Source organism: Lithobates pipiens, unplaced genomic scaffold (assembly GCF_037356315.1).
Source record: "Lithobates pipiens isolate NorthernLeopardFrog02 unplaced genomic scaffold, aLitPip1_a1.2 Scaffold_18, whole genome shotgun sequence".
NCBI lineage: Eukaryota > Metazoa > Chordata > Amphibia > Anura > Ranidae > Lithobates > Lithobates pipiens.
This window is the reverse complement of record NW_027507758.1, coordinates 493,375,808-493,392,251: the sequence shown is the minus strand read 5'-3', so window position 1 is coordinate 493,392,251 and position 16,444 is coordinate 493,375,808.

Here is a 16,444-nt window from a genome sequence, read left to right as displayed (position 1 = left end):
AGGCCTCTGATCCAGCAACCAGCAAGTCCAGACAGGGGTTGTGCTTACTCTGAACTCCCACAGCAGAAAGACCACACTTAGGCTGGATTCACACCTATGAATTTTTAGTGCCTTTTGCATTTTGCAGATTTCTACTACAGTCCTTTTAACATGGTTTCCTATGGAACATATTCTGTAGAGCAAATCTGCAAAATGCAAAAAGCACCAAAAATGCATAGGTGTGAATCCAGCCTAAGGGAAGACACCTCTCCTTTCTCCTCCCCTCTCCTAGCCTCCCCTGGGAGCTGTAGTCCATCAAGTAATGAAAATCATCACTTCTCCCTCCAGGCTTTTTGAGCTCTAACCTAATATAGAGATAACTAACTCCATCCACCCAGGGGAGGGACTTCACTAAAAAGGGTACTAACCCCTGCTTACATGCTTTGTGATATTTAGTAAAACAGGCCTGTCAGACTTTCTTATAAGAAAGTCTTTCTGATAAGACTCTTTTTAGACTTTCTAATAAGAAAGTCTAGCCCTGCACAAAACTTTGGAATCACCCTGTATATAGTTATGTATTCCTCCCTTGTGAATCTTTACGCAGTATTTGATCATCCTAATATTTATTAAGTAAAGCAAATTTGCACAGGAATAAGGGAATCCTGCAATAAATCTGGGGAGTTTGAAATCTGCCACAAATTGCATTAAAGAGGAAGTAAACCCTGATGAGTTTACTTCCTCTTTGATTCCCTGCAAAGGTAAAGCATAATGGACTACTATGCATCGCATAGTAGTCCATTATGTGTCACTTACCTGACACAGGAGCCAGCGAAGTCACCGCTGTCCCCTGTAGTCCGCCGCATCCATCTTCTCGGTGGGTCTCGCTGCTCCGCCGCTGTCATTCGACAAAGCCGCAATGACGTCCCGCCATCCAGTGCGCCTGCGCCGTAGACAGCGGTGCCTGTGTTTTGGCAAATATCTCCTAAACTGTGTAGGTTTAGGAGATATTTCTTGGACCTACAGGTAAGCCTCAATCTAGGCTTACCTGTATGTCAAAGTGGTTTGTAAGGGTTTACAACCACTTTAAGTGAGGAGAGCCTGTATTAATTTACTGATCATTTCTTTTTGTTTCTAGGTCTGTAGTATGTTGTGTGTTCTTTACATTTATTACTATGCTCTGCAGGAAACTGAATCGATGTTGTAGCAGACATTTCTATATAATGCTGTAGACATTGTCCAGACAAAGTAAAAGATTGTACTTTGCAGTAAAATATTATAAGAACTGCAACAGTAATGCCCCATACACACTGTCGGAAATTCAGACGGAAAAAGTCAGATTGGATTATGTTGTCGGAAAATCCGATCTGCCGGAAATTCCGATGGAAAAAGTTTGAGAGCTGGATCTAAAATTTTCCGACAACAAAATTCAATCAGATTTTTTCCAATCGTGTGTAGTGAATTCCGACACAAAAAAAGTGCCATAGATGCTCAGAAAAAATCTGACAGATTTTGTGGTGTGTATGGGACATTAGGCTGAGTTCACACTAGTGTGAATCGGTTGCGGTTTTCTCTGCATCCAATTTGCATTGGCAGGAGAGTGTGCCTGACTCTCTATGGAGAACCCAACCTAAAGCCTTGTACACATGATCGGATTTGCGGCAGGGAATTATGTGATGACAGACTGTTTGCCTAAAATCCGACCATTAGTACGATTCTTCAGACAATTGTTGTCCAACTTTTCGGCCAATAAATGTTGGATGGCAGGCTAGTAAATTTTCAGCAGACAATGGTCTGTTGTCAGATTTTCCTAAGTCCGTTACACAAAAGTCCAATGTACAAACACGCATGCTCAGAATCAATGCTCACCAAACATGACATTAGCAGAAGGTGCCCAAAGGGTGTCGCTCAAGAGCTGAAATTCCCCATAGTATGTCACTACATTCTTGTTTGTTGTCTGACAATTGTGTACTGTTTGTATGGAAGTCAAGTTCCCGACACATGCCCTTCGGACCAAAAGTCTGATGCTTTGTCAGCAGAAAGTCCGATCGTGTGTATGAGGCTTAAGTCTGCCAAATTCTGACCCTACCCTCGAGACTCATCAGACCAGGCAACGTTTTTCCATTCTTCTATTGTCCAGTTTTGGTGAGCCTGTGTGAATTTTAGCCTCAGTTTCCTGTTCTTAGCTGACAGGAGTGGCACCGATGTGGTCTTCTGCTGCTGTAATCCATCTGCTTCAAGGTTTGATGTGTTGTGCGTTTTACAAATGGTATTCGGCATACCTTGACTGTAACGAGTGCTTATTTGAGTTACTGTTGCCTTTCTATCATCTGGAACCAGTCTGCCCATTCTGCTCTGACATCAACAAGGCATTTTTGTCTACAGAACTGTCACTCACTGTAAACCCTAGAGATAGTTGTGCGTGAAAATCCCAGTAGATCAGCAGTTTTTTAAATACTCAGACCAGCCCGCCTGGCACCAACAAGCATGTCACATTCAAAATCACTTACATCCCCTTTCTTCCTCATTCTGATGCTCAGTTTGAACCTCAGAAAGTCGTCTTCACCACGTCTAGATGCTTAAATGCATTGAGTTGCTGCTATGCAATTGGCTGATTAGCAATTTGTGTTACCAAGCAATTAAACAGGTGTACCTAATAAAGTGGCCTGTGAGTGTATGTGTGTCTACGTGCAATAACTATTATGCCGCATACACATGATCGGAATTCTTGTTGGAAAAAGCTCTGATGGTTTTCCCACACGGTCACACCAAATTCCGACCGCCAAGAACGCGGTGATGTACGACGGGACTAGAAAAAGGAAGTTCAATACCTAGTAGCCAATAGCTTGCATCTTGTAGTTGAATCTGAGCATGCGTGAGTTTTTGCGTGTCAGAAATACATAAACACGATCTGAATTTCCGATAGAACGTTTTTCCATCAGGAAAATTGAGAACATGCGATCAAATTTTTGCTGGTGGGAATTCGGACAGCTAAATTCCAATGGAGCATACACACGGTCGCATTTTCCAATGAAAAGCTCTCATCTGTCTATTGCTGGCTGAAATTCCGATTGTGTGTACGCGGCATTAGACCCTTTTTACACTGAGGAGTTTTTCAAGCGTTTTTGCATTTAAAAAACTGCACCTGAAAAGCTCAGGAAAACTGCTTCCCATTAAAATCAATGTATGCTTTCACACTGGAGCGGTGCGCTGGAAAAAAAACTCCTGCAAGCAGCATCTTTGAAGCATGTTTTGACAGCTAAAAAAAAAAAAAGCGCCACAAAAGATCCCCTCTCCATTGAAATGAATAGGAAGCGCCTGAAAAGCTCTTCAAAAGTGCCTCAAAATGGTTGTGTGTAATAAGTGATGTTGCATTGTTGTTGAACTGAAGTGTAGCCGATGTGTCACAAAATAATAAACATACTTGAAATGAAAAGGCAATGATAAAGGTGTGCACTAGGTGGCAGTGTAAACCAAACGTGCAAATAAAACTCTTCAAATAACAGATTCCTTACCATCAAGCAAATAACAAATGATTTGTACAACAAACAAAATGACACGTATAACAAACGTGGGTGGTTAGTCAATCAATGCTCATTAAGCTGAGCGACATGCACATATTTTGTGACACATCGGTTACATGTCAGTTCAACAACAGCGCAACATCACTTATTATACACATACACTTATTGGTCATGGATCCACCTATCGATGTTTATGGCAGTTGTGTTATATATTCTTTTTTCCACTGCCAGTGATAGCACGGGAGTATTCCTCTACTAGTCTTGCCTCAAAAACGGTTCTTGCAGCAGTTTTTTAATCACGTGGCCTTCAAAAAAGCGCACTGATGACTCCTCCGCCTGCAAAGCGCAGCAAAGGCACTCACCGTTTTATAGGCAATTTGCAAGTGCCTCGGTGTAAAAGGGGTCTTAATCTCGTAGGCTCACCCACTTCATACCCCACCCATAGTAATATCCTGGGTGGGCGTCATATGACGTCCTGGCAGTCACAAAAAAAAAAAAAAACATTTAAAAAATAAAAAACAGGCTGGACGCAGAGTCACAGGCTGGACAGAGGGACACAGGCTGGACACAGGTTGGACAGAGGGATACAAGCTGGACACAGGCTGGCTGCATTTCATGGGACACAGGCTGGACACAGGGACACAGGCTGGCTGCATTTGGTGGGACACAGGCTGGACACAGGGACACAAGCTGGCTGCATTTGGTTGGACACAGGCTGGACACAGGGACACAAGCTGGCTGCATTTGGTGGGACACAGGCTGGATACAGGGACACAGGCTGGCTGCATTTGCTAGGACACAGGCTGGACATAGGCTGAACACAGGGACACAGGTTGGACAGAGGGACACAGGCTGGACACGGGTACGCAGGCTGGCTGCATTTCATGGGACACAGGCTGGACACAGGGACACAGGCTGGCTGCATTTGGTGGGACACAGGCGGGACACAGAGACACAGGCTGGCTGCATTATTTGATGTGACACAGGCTGGCTGCATTTTGTGGGGCACAGGCTGGACAGAGGGACATAGCCTGGCTGCATTTGGTGGGACACAGGCTGGACACAGGGACACAGGCTGGCTGCATTTGGTGGGACACAGGCTGGACAAAGGGACACAGGGACACAGGATGGCTGCATTTCATGGGACACAGGGACACAGGCTGGCTGCATTTGGTGGGACACAGGCTGGACAGAGGGACACAGGCTGGCTGCATTTCATGGGACACAGGGACACAGGCTGGCTGCATTTCATGGGACACAGGCTGGACACAGGGACACAGGCTGGACACGGGTACGCAGGCTGGCTGCATTTCATGGGACACAGGCTGGACACAGGGAACCAGGCTGGCTGCATTTGGTGGGACACAGGCGGGACACAGAGACACAGGCTGGCTGCATTATTTGATGTGACACAGGCTGGCTGCATTTTGTGGGGCACAGGCTGGACAGAGGGACATAGCCTGGCTGCATTTGGTGGGACACAGGCTGGACACAGGGACACAGGCTGGCTGCATTTGGTGGGACACAGGCTGGACAAAGGGACACAGGGACACAGGATGGCTGCATTTCATGGGACACAGGGACACAGGCTGGCTGCATTTCGTGGGACACAGGCTGGACAGAGGGACACAGGCTGGCTGCATTTCATGGGACACAGGGACACAGGCTGGCTGCATTTCATGGGACACAGGCTGGACACAGGGACACAGGCTGGCTGCATTTGGTGGGACACAGGCTGGACAGAGGGACACAGGTTGGCTGCATTTAATGGGACACAGGGACACAGGCTGGCTGCATTTGTTGGGACACAGGCTGGACACCGGGATACAAGCTGGCTGCATTTGGTGGGACACAGGCTGGACACAGGGACACAGGCTGGCTGCATTTGCTAGGACACAGGCTGGACATAGGCTGAACACAGGGACACAGGTTGGACAGAGGGACACAGGCTGGACACGGGTACGCAGGCTGGCTGCATTTCATGGGACACAGGCTGGACACAGGGACACAGGCTGGCTGCATTAGGTGGGACACAGGCGGGACACAGAGACACAGGCTGGCTGCATTATTTGATGTGACACAGGCTGGCTGCATTTTGTGGGGCACAGGCTGGACAGAGGGACACAGCCTGGCAGCATTTGGTGGGACACAGGCTGGACACAGGGACACAGGCTGGCTGCATTTGGTGGGACACAGGCTGGACAAGGGACACAGGGACACAGGCTGGCTGCATTTGGTGGGACACAGGCTGGACACAGGGACAAAGGTTGGCTGCATTTAATGGGACACAGGCTGGACACAGGCTGGCTGCATTTGTTGGGACACAGGCTGGACACCGGGATACAAGCTGGCTGCATTTGGTGGGACACAGGCTGGACACAGGGACACAGGCTGGCTGCATTTGCTAGGACACAGGCTGAACACAGGGACACAGGTTGGACAGAGGGACACAGGCTGGACACGGGTACACAGGCTGGCTGCATTTCATGGGACACAGGCTGGACACAGGGACACAGGCTGGCTGCATTTGGTGGGACACAGGCTGGACAGAGGGACACAGGTTGGCTGCATTTAATGGGACACAGGGACACAGGCTGGCTGCATTTGTTGGGACACAGGCTGGACACCGGGATACAAGCTGGCTGCATTTGGTGGGACACAGGCTGGACACAGGGACACAGGCTGGCTGCATTTGCTAGGACACAGGCTGGACATAGGCTGAACACAGGGACACAGGTTGGACAGAGGGACACAGGCTGGACACGGGTACGCAGGCTGGCTGCATTTCATGGGACACAGGCTGGACACAGGGACACAGGCTGGCTGCATTAGGTGGGACACAGGCGGGACACAGAGACACAGGCTGGCTGCATTATTTGATGTGACACAGGCTGGCTGCATTTTGTGGGGCACAGGCTGGACAGAGGGACACAGCCTGGCAGCATTTGGTGGGACACAGGCTGGACACAGGGACACAGGCTGGCTGCATTTGGTGGGACACAGGCTGGACAAGGGACACAGGGACACAGGCTGGCTGCATTTGGTGGGACACAGGCTGGACACAGGGACACAGGTTGGCTGCATTTAATGGGACACAGGCTGGACACAGGCTGGCTGCATTTGTTGGGACACAGGCTGGACACCGGGATACAAGCTGGCTGCATTTGGTGGGACACAGGCTGGACACAGGGACACAGGCTGGCTGCATTTGCTAGGACACAGGCTGAACACAGGGACACAGGTTGGACAGAGGGACACAGGCTGGACACGGGTACACAGGCTGGCTGCATTTCATGGGACACAGGCTGGACACAGGGACACAGGCTGGCTGCATTTGGTGGGACACAGGCGGGACACAGAGACACAGGCTGGCTGCATTATTTGATGTGACACAGGCTGGCTGCATTTTGTGGGGCACAGGCTGGACAGAGGGACATAGCCTGGCTGCATTTGGTGGGACACAGGCTGGACACAGGGACACATGCTGGCTGCATTTCATGGGACACAGGCTGGACACAGGAACACAGGCTGGCTGCATTTGGTGGGACACAGGCTGGCTGCATTTGGTGGGACACAGGCTGGACAGAGGGACACAGGCTGGCTGCATTTCATGGGACACAGGGACACAGGCTGGCTGCATTTCATGGGACACAGGCTGGACACAGGGACACAGGCTGGCTGAATTTCATGGGACACAGGGACACAGGCTGGCTGCATTTCATGGGGCACAGGCTGGACAGAGGGACACAGCCTGGCAGCATTTGGTGGGACACAGGCTGGCTGCATTTGGTGGGACACAGACTGGACACAGGGACACAGCCTGGCTTCATTTGGTGGGACACAGGCTGGACACAGGGACACAGGCTGGCTGCATTTTGTGGGACACAGGCTGGACAAAGGGACACAGGCTGGACAGAGGGACACAGGCTGCCTGCATTTCATGGGACACAGGGACACAGGCTGGCTGCATTTCATGGGACACAGGCTGGACACCTGACACAGGCTGGCTGCATTTCATGGGACACAGGGACACAGGCTGGCTGCATTTCATGGGACACAGGCTGGACACAGGGACACAGGCTGGCTGAATTTGGTGGGACACAGGCTGGACAGAGGGACACAGGCTGGCTGAATTTGGTGGGACACAGGCTGGACAGAGGAACACAGGCTAGCTGCATTTGGTGGGGCACAGGTTGGACACAGGGACACAGGCTGGCTGCATTTCATGGGACACATGCTGGACACAGGGACACAGGCTGGCTGCATTTGGTGGGACACAGGCTGGACAGAGGGACACAGGCTGGCTGTATTTCATGGGGCACAGGCTGGACAGAGGGACACATGCTGGCTGCATTTGGTGGGACACAGGCTGGACAGAGGGACACAGGCTGGCTGCATTTAATGGGACACAGGCTGCTCACATGGACACAGGCTGGCTGCATTTGGTGGGACACAGGCTGGACACAGGGATACAAGCTGTCTGCATTTGGTGGGACACAGGCTGGACACAGGGCAACAGGCTGGTTGCTTTTCATGGGACACAGGCTGGACATAGGCTGGACACAGGGACACAGGCTGGACACACGGACACAGGCTGGACACGGGGACACGGGCTGGCTGCATTTCATGGGACACAGGCTGGACACAGGGACACAGGCTGGCTGCATTTGGTGGGATACAGGCGGGACACAGGCTGGCTGCATTTCATGGGACACAGGCTGGACACAGGGATACAGGCTGGCTGAATTTGATGGGACACAGGCTGGACAGAGGGACACAGGCTGGCTGCATTTCATGGGACACAGGCTGGACACAGGCTGGCTGCATTTGGTGGGACACAGGCTGGACACAGGGGAACAGGCTGGTTGCATTTCATGGGACACAGGCTGGACATAGGCTGGACACAGGGACACAGGCTGGACACAGGGACACGGGCTGGCTGCATTTCATGGGACACAGGCTGGACACAGGGACACAGGCTGGCTGCATTTGGTGGGATACAGGCGGGACACAGGCTGGCTGCATTTCATGGGACACAGGCTGGACACAGGGACACAGGCTGGCTGAATTTGATGGGACACAGGCTGGACAGAGGGACACAGGCTGGCTGCATTTCATGGGACACAGGCTGGACACAGGGACACAGGCTGGCTGCATTTGGTGGGACACAGGCTGGACAGAGGGACACAGGCTGGCTGCATTTAATGGGACACAAGCTGCTCACAGGCTGGCTGCATTAGGTGGGACACAGGGATACAAGCTGGCTGCATATGGTGGGACACAGGCTGGACATAGGCTGGACACAGGAACACAGGCTGGACAGAGGGACACAGGCTGGACACAGGGACACAGGCTGGACACAGGGACACAGGCTGGCTGCATTTGGTGGGATACAGGCGGGACACAGGGATACAGGCTGGCTGCATTATTTGATGTGACATTTGCTGGATGCATTATTTGATGTGACACAGGCTGGCTGCATTTTTGTGAAATATAGGCTGGCTGCATTTCATGGAGCACAGGCTGGACACAGGAACACAGCCTGGCTGCATTTGGTGTGACACAGGCTGGACAGAGGGACACAGGCTGGCTGCATTTGGTGGGACACAGGGACACAGGCTGCCTGCATTTCATGGGACACAGGCTGGACACAGGGACACAGGCTGGACAGAGGGACACAGGCTTGCTGCATTTAATGGGACACAGGCTGGACACAGGGACACATTCTGGATGCATTTGGTGGGACAGGGGTTGGACACAGGGACACATTCTGGATGCATTTCATGGGACACAGGCTGGACACAGGGACACAGGCTGGCTGCATTTGGTGGGACATAGGCTGGATACAGGGACACAGGCTGGCTACATTTGGTGGGACACATGCTGGACAAAGGCTGGACAAAGGGACACAGGCTGGACACAGGGACACATTCTGGATGCATTTGGTGGGACACAGACTGGACACAGGGACACAGGCTGGCTGCATTATTTGATGTGACAGAGGCTGCATTTGATGTGACACAGGCTGCATGTAAGGAGGGACTCCCCTGGGGGCACCTGATGTAAGGATGGACTCCGCTGGGGACACCTGATGGCATCTGGTGGCAGGTGACGTGGCAGGTGACACGCTCAGGGCTCCCACTGATTCTGCATTATGGTGAGTTGAATGATTTCATTTTATATTACAGTGTAATAATAGAAATAATGCGTTTCACTCATCCTGACACCACAACAACCGTGGTGCCGGGATGATTGAAGTGCTAACACCAGGTGTTTGGAGTATGTTTATATGCTGATTGTTAAACTTTCTATAATACACATATTTCTATTGTTGTGTAGGATCTGGGCCTGCTGTCCCTCCCTCTCTCCCTCCCTCTCCGCCTCCTTATCCCTCCATCCCCCGTTCATCTCAGACGCTAACCACACCACCTTAGAGCCATAAAAATTTAATTTGGGTGCAGTGTTGCATGACTGCGCAATTGTCATTCAAAATGCAACAGCCCTGAAAATTGGCTTGGGCAGGAAGGGGGTGAAAATGCCCTGTATTGTAGTTAATAAGGCTTATTGGTACAATTTTTAGAACATGGAGAAATTCTTTTGAATGGTATCTAGCCAAGGTCATACTGACAACGCTGATGCTTGTGAGATTCTACAGAAAGGAGGAAACTTAGTTTTTAGGTAGAGACATTCTGTTTTTTTCCTTCCATACATAAACAATATGTGATTGGAAAGATACAGAAGTGCAGAACAGCCCAATGACTTGGGAGAGCTTTGTGTTCCATGGAGAGCCTCCAAGAGATCATTAAAGCTGTGTTGTTCTCTGAGGGTTCATGTTCCTGTAATTACTGTTGTGTAATTAAAGCAATGTTGCTAGCAAATACCCAGCTCCTCATAATAAATAGATCCTATCTTGGTGGGATCGTGTATTGTATATAAGGTATAATGATAGGAGCACAAGGAATGAGCTTATGAGGGCTGCTGCTCTCTACTGGGCACCTGATGAAGATGGATGCTCATAAAAATGGTTTAAAACACAAAAGTACTCAACATGAATATCCCCTACTACTTTCTCAATTGTGGGTAAACAATAAGTTCACCTTTTTAAAAAAAAATATATAAATACACATCTTTTTTTTTTTTGCAGCTAAAAAAATGTGCATGTATTTATTTATTTTTTACATTTTTATTAGGAGCCTGTAAAGCATTGCACCCATGATCAGCAGATGATGGGTGCAATCTCAGGTTCCCGCCGATTGTCAGTGTGGCTGTCTACCCCTACCTCGTATGGGTAGGCAGTTACTGAATGACCAGAAGGATCAATTAACTACCTAGAATGAAGAATGGGGAAAAAGGGGAAAGCACTCACAGTGCCACATCTGTATATATCAAGAACAAAAGGGAAGAATACCAAATAGGTACCAACAGGTCAGACTTTTAAGGCATGGAAACAAATGAGAAGATAGAAAAAAAATATTGTTTATCAATGAAAAAATACATAGTATCATAACAGTGTTCAAAATAGATTACAAATCATATAAAATGATACATTTGTACATTGAGCCCTTATGCGTCACGTCTACACGTTTCACCATAAAGGCTTCCTCAGGACACGGGAAAAGGTTCAAAGACATAACAAGAAAGAGCAGGAAAAAACTCACTGTCAATAGAGATAATTAATAGTTGTTTACAACAGGGACCGATAGCGTCTCATATCGCCATATAGCGTCAAGTGCAACAGCCCATAAAGCCCAGGTTCCTATCCATTAATGGAGCTTAGCATACGCTGGTAGCAGATAGTATGTCACAACTAGGGATGAGCCGAACACCCCCCGGTTTGTTTCGCACCAGAACTTTCAAATTCCCCATTGAAGTCTATGGGACTCGAACGTTCGAAATTAAAAGTGCTAATTTTAACTGCTAATATGCAAGATACTGTCCTAAAAAGGGTTTGGGGACCTGGCTCCTGCCCCAGGGGACATGGATCAATGCAAAAAAAAGTTTGAAAAACTGATGTTTTGGCGGGAGCACTGATTTTAATGACGATTAAAGTGAAAAAAAAAGTGAAATATTCCTTTAAATATCTATTTAAAACGAGCAAGATAAAAGCTAGCAAGCTAGCTATATAGGTGGATATAACGGTGTATACTGGGTTCAGAGCACGTAGACAGCACGCATAATCTCCTACAACTGACTGCAAGCTCTATTTAAAACGAGCAAGATAGTTAGCTATATAGGTGGATATAGCGGTGTACACTGGGTTCAGAGCATGCAGACAGCACGCACAATCTCCTACCACTGACTGCAAGCTCTATTTAAAAAGAGCAAGATAGCTAGCTATATAGATGGATAAAGTGGTGTATACTGGGTTCAGAGCACGCAGACAGCACGCACAATATCCTACAACTGCCTGCAAGCTCTATTTAAAAAGAGCAAGATAGCTAGCTATATAGGTGGCTATAGCGGTGTATACTGGGTTCAGGGCACGCAGACAGCACGCACAATCTCCTACAACTGACTGCAAGCTCTATTAAAAAAGAGAATTATAGCTAGCTATATAGGTGGATATAGCGGTGTATACTGCGGTCAGGGCACGCAGACAACAACCACTACAGAAGAGCAAGAACGAAAAATCGGCTGATAACGATCGGTGTATACTGTGTTGAAGGTACACAGAACACCCACTATCTTCTACAGACGCCAACACACTACACAAGGCCGCTGCGCTGGCGGCCTTATTTAGTGTGGGGCGTGTACTACACAGCCTGAGCTATGATTGGCCACAGGCATCCTGCCTGTGGCCAATCATGGCTCTCCTCGCTGCTGGCGCTGTGATTGTCCAAGCATGCGGGGTCACAGTGCATGCTTGGCCAATCATGAGCCAGCAATGCACTGCAATGGTGCAGTGCATTGTGGGGCGCGAGCGCCACACGAATTTGGCGCGAACGGCCCCACTGTTCGGAATTTGCCGAACGGGCGAACAGCCGATGTTCGAGTCGAACGTCGAAGCTCATCCCTAGTCACAACCAATATAGTCAGCAACTTCAGGTAGATGTATGTGTCGTGAGACAGAAAAACATGCCCCTGGGAGACAGCCCGATGCTGTGCATCTTCTCATTTGTTTCCATGCCTTAAAATTTCGACCTGTTGGTACCTATTTGGTATCCTTCTCTTTTGAACTACCTAGAATGCTCATCAGCTAGTAGCTCTCAATGAGCTACCAGGTAGCTGTCAGCCACAATGGATGACGTTAGTTGTACTTCTTCCTTTAACAGAACTCTGCGACTGACTAATTGTAACAGTGGGTGCAGGGAACAGATTCCTGTCCTGCTGTCACAGCAGGGACTTGGGATGGGGGCAGGGGCTTTTCAGCTAGTATCATGTTAAGTGTTGCACCCTAAATATGGGTGTAACCTGTTACTAAAGGTGAACTTATCCTTTAATGGTGTTGCCAGTCGTCTACCATGGAATCATTCATGAGTTAAATCCTGTATAATAAAAATAATAAAAAACTCAGTAGACCTGTGATTTCTCTTTGCTACAAGTAGGTGTCTCTGGCACCTCTGGCTATAGCGTGAGAAGCTACAGGCAAAAATGAGTAATTAATATTTATGTTTCCCCTAGCCAACCAGTAGGAGGTTTGTTGCCACTGATGCATGCTGGGGGGAGTATAAATGTTTGGGGAGGGCCAAGTGATCTCTTTTCTTCCTAAGGCCAGTGGAGGGTGTGTGAAGAACTGCTGAGTGATTAGTCTTAAGCCTAAAGCCTCACACACGATCGGACTTTCCGCCAGGAAATGTTCGATGACAGGCTGTTGGTGGCACATTCAACTGTTTGTACACTCCATCGGACAATTGTTGTTGTATTTTCCACAGACAAATGTTGGATAGCAGGTTTTAAAATTTTCCGTGGACAAATGTCTGTTGTCGGATTTTCCAAGAGTGTGTACACAAGTCCATCGGACAAAATTCCAAAGTACAAACATGCATGCTCGGAAGCAAGGAAAAGCCAGAAGCAGTCGGTCTTGTTTGTAATGGAGAATTAACATTTGTGACGTGGCAAATTATGAAATCTTGAAATGCAGCGCACATTCTCTTCTTCTTTAATGGTATAATAATGAAGCTGCTTTGCTGGTGATACTGATGGAGTTATTGGAAACACATTTTCAAAGGCTTTTTTTTTCTAGTGATATCAAGAATAATATTATTATTATTATCCTGTAGTTTTTAAGAACAAAGATACAACTATGTTGGTGTCCCTTGTTAATTTTACATTGTATTTTTTAAACTGTAACTGCCTACTCCCAAACTGTTATTTGAAGTAAAACACACAGCCAAGTATTATTCTCCACAATTTTTTTTATTGTGCATTAAAAAAAGAAAACAAATAAAATTATACATGCTATCTGCCATTAGAACTTAACTAAAAAGGGCATTCTATGCATCCAAAAATATAGAAAATATACCAAATCAAATAATTATTCAACCAAAAAAATAATGTTGAAGCAATAACTCCAAGGCCAATAATAAATAACACGTTATCTCCTCCGCTTCCGCAAAATGTCTGGTTGGCGAACGGTTGTTCAGAAACAAACTGAAAAGCGCAAAATGAAAAGCGCGAATCAACACTCACCAAACTTCTACTAACACGTAATTAGCAGAAGGAGCCCAAGGGGTGGCGCTAAAAAGCTGAAAAACAACGTAGTACGCCACTACATTCATAATTGTTGGCCAACAATTGGGTGGTTGTGTGTATGCAAGACAAGTTTGGGCCAACGCCCTTCGGACAAAATTACACGGTTTTGTTGGCGAACAATCCGGACGTGTGTAAGAGGCTTTAGGCTGGATTCACACCTATGCATTTTTTGTGCTTTTTGCATTTTGCAGATTTGCACTACAGATCATGTTCCATAGGAAACAATGTTAAATGGACTGTATTGCAAATCTTCAAAATGCAAAAAGCACTAAAACTGCATAGCAGAGCCAGTACAAGGGGTGGGCGGTAGGGACGGGTGCCCTGGGCAGAGTGTGAGAGGGGGTGATATCAGGGCCGTTTTTAACGCTGGGGGCAAAAGCAGCTGCCCCTGAAGCCCGCGCTGCCTTAGGCCGCGTACACACGGGCGGACTGTTCGCCCAACTTTGTTCGTCAATCAATCCGACAAACAGTCCGCTCAAAATTTGCATGAACGGACTTGACCACACACGATGAACGAACAGTCCGCTGAAAGCGTGCGCGATGACGTGAACGGCACGTACGACGGGACGAGAAATTCGACGTCCAATACACTGCAATGCAACCTTCGCCGTGTAAATCCTTTCTGAGCATGCGCGAAACTTAGTTTGTCGAACAAGCCTACACACGAGCGGACTGTCCGCTGAAACCAAGTTTCAGTGGACTGTCTTACGGAAATTCCAAAAAACTTTGTTCGTCAGGCTGTCCGCTGAAACTGTCCGCTGAAGCCCACACACGAGCGGACTGTCCGCTGAAACACTGTTCAGCGGACAAAGTTGGGCGAACAGTCCGCCCGTGTGTACGCGGCCTTAGAATAGTTCTCCTGGTGTAGTGGTCACAAACACAGCTGTTCCATCCTCCCGGTTTGCTCTCCCGTCCGGGTTAACACAAGCGGCCACACAGACAGGGGAGGAGAACAGCTGTGGGCTGTGTGTGTAAGCCCACGTACACACGGTCGGAGATTTTGCCAACCAAATCCATCGGATTTTGCCCGTCGGATTTAGTCCGACTGATTGTGTCCGAAACTGTTGCATACACACGGTCGGGCCAAGTTGACGAAAAATCCGATCTTTCAGAACGTGATGACGTAATTTCGTTACGATGGGACTACGTTCAGGCTAGTAGCCAAAAGCTTTGATGTAGGAATTTGATCTGAGCATGCGTGGCACTTGGTCCGATGAAAATGATCTACACATGATCGGATTAGGTCAGTCCGGCCCAGTTGGTCGGGAAATATTTCCAACATGTTGGAAAATTGGGTCGGACGGAGATTCGGACGGAATCAGTCCGATGCATACCACACACAGTCAGATTATCTGACGACACGGTCCAATAAGACTCATTCCGACAGATTCTCCGACTGTGTGTACAAGGGCTTAGACCTGACTCATCTTGCTTCTCCCTCTGTCAGGAGCTGCAGGATCAGAGTAGCTGGCCTGTAACAGGGAGTGAGGCAGAGCAGTGGTCTGTACCCCCATGTCCCATCACCCCCCCCCCCCCCAGACTTCTATAGCACAGCACAGAACAGAGTGAAGTGTATGCTACAGATCTGAGACTGTGTGTTGGAAAAAGAGCGCACACACATACCAGAAATGTGCAGTGTCCTGGTGAGGATGACAACTGTGAGAAGGAGAGGGAGGAATTTGTGAAAATAGGTGAGAACTCTTTAAAGGGAGGATAACAAATTGTGGCTGGGGGGGGGGGTATACAGAGGTGGCTATGGAAGGAGGGGTATACAGAGGAGGCTATGGAAGGGGGGTATACAGAGGTGGCTATGGAAGGGGGGTATACAGAGGAGACTATGGAAGGGGGGTATACAGAGGTGGCTATGGAAGGGGGGTATACAGAGGAGGCTATGGAAGGGGGGTATACAGAGGTGGCTATGGAAGGGGGGTGTACAGAGGTCGCTATGGAAGGGGGGTATACAGAGGTGGCTATGGAAGGGGGGTATACAGAGGAGGCTATGGAAGGGGGGTATACAGAGGTGGCTATGGAAGGAGGGGTATACAGAGGTGGCTATGGAAGGGGGGTACACAGAGGAGGCTATGGAAGGGGGGTATACAGAGGTGGCTATGGAAGGGGGGTATACTAGGGTGACCACATTTTCAAACTGCCATTCAGGGACACCCCCCCCCCTCGCACCCATGCTTGCCCAAAAAAAGATGGTTTTTGATACTTGCCAGTGCCCTCCTCCTTCAGTTAAAACACACACAGGG